This window comes from Olea europaea, chromosome 19, assembly GCF_002742605.1.
Source record: "Olea europaea var. sylvestris chromosome 19, O_europaea_v1, whole genome shotgun sequence".
Taxonomy (NCBI): Eukaryota; Viridiplantae; Streptophyta; class Magnoliopsida; order Lamiales; family Oleaceae; genus Olea; species Olea europaea.
In genome coordinates, this window is record NC_036255.1 from 2553391 (window position 1) to 2555352 (window position 1962).

Here is a 1962-nt window from a genome sequence, read left to right on the forward strand (position 1 = left end):
CCCTACTCTAATGCTATAGGTTCCGTTATGTTCTCTATGATAACAATCAGGCCTGATTTAGCCTATGCTATAAGTTTTTTGAGCAGATTTATGTCAAACCCAGGAAAGCCCCATTGGGCAGGTTTGAAATGGTTGTTAAGGTACATTGTTGGTACATTAAATCTGGGTTTAGTGTATGAAAAGAGATCTGAAAAACTTACTCTAAAGGGGTATGTAGACTCTGATTTTGCTGGTGACAATGATAGCAGAAAGTCTACCACAGCGTACTTTTTTACACTAGGTGACAATTGTATAAAATGGAAGTCACAGCTGCAGCCTTTAGTTACTTTGTCAAGTACTGAGGTAGAGTATGTTGCCATAACCGAGGCGGTTAAGGAATGTACTTGGTTAAAAGGAATTTTAAAAGAATTGAACTTCATGCATGATACACCTATTATGTTTACTGATAGTCAAAGTATTTTATTGCTTTGTAAAAATCCTGTTTACCATGAAAGAACTAAACATATTGAGGTAAAGTATCATTTTATTCGTGAGAAACTGTCTCAAGGTGAAGTTAATCTTGTTAAAATTCACACTGATAGGAATCCCTCTGATATGGGAACAAAAATTCTACCTGCAAGTAAATTTAGATTGTGCTTATCTTTATTACATATTGACACTGGTTAATTTTTCTTGCAGGTAGTGGGCGATGATGATGAACAGTTTTTCCATGTGCAAATTCGCAACCAAGAGAGAGTGTTATGAGAACCAAGGTGAAGAATGTGAGAAATAGTTCTCTTAACCCTACTAGTGTTTAGTGCTATTTGTGTAATTCACAAGAATTGTGCTTTCCCAGTATTTATTATGGACCATTGGATGGAATCGATGGTCGGGATTTAAACTTAATAGATATTTTGTTGCCTTGGCTTGTTAAAGGAGTTTTGGATCATTTACCAAACATATGACTTACCCCACGTTTTTGTAAGAGAGGGCAGTGTCTTTAGGTGGTGGGGGGGGGTAATTTCAAAAGGAGGCTGGTCTTTATTTTCTCTCTGCTCGACAGAAAACTCTCCTCCATTTTTTGGTTCCTTAAGGTGGCGGTTTGAAGGGGTTCTTTGCCGGTTTTCTCTCTCTCTCTTGGAAGGTGATTTGCAAGTCGTGGAGGGCTGTTCCTGATCCTGTAGAATCAGCCATAAGGAGGAGGAGAAGCTGCTGAAAGGAGAAGGCAGAAGCTGTCTAGATTCGGCCATATGGGTTGTGTTATTTCCGGTTTCGTATTTTCTTGGTTTTGCCTTAGAATTTCTTCTATTAATTGATGTTTTGGTTGATTGAACTCCTAGGATCCCCAACAGATACTTCTCGAACGATACTAAATATAATTGATTTGTTCTTAAATAGCAAAACACGTGTAATACTGTAATCTTTATATGTTGGATTTTACGCACTATAGTGTCGTTGGGGCACTGAAATTCATTATCTTCTCTCCTTTCTTTTCATGCTTCGTTAAAGATATCCCTACTATACAAAAAAGGAGAATGTGAGGGCACTATAGAAAGTAACAGTGTCTTGATCCATTTTCACTGTAGTTTTTTTGTTTTTTTTTTAATTGAAGGCCAAAAACGACGCTGTTTGCTTGATATATATATTTTATTTTATTGTACACTACCTTCAAATTTACTGCAACACGCAATTTTCATTCCTCTCCTACTTCGATATAGATATATATAGTAGAGATATAAGAAAAATATCACTTTTATATTTAAAAAAAAAAGAGATAGAGATAATATGCGACATAATTTTTTTTACAACATATTACTTGTAAATAAAAAATTTGAAGAAAAAAGAATTAAAGAGAATTTTAAATTTAAAAAAAAAAAGTTATAACGTAAAACTACACAATAAAAAAAAAGTAATCTCTCCGTACACGGAGACTAATGACACTGTCTCCGTGCACCGGGGGGGGGGGGGGGGGGGGGGAATAAA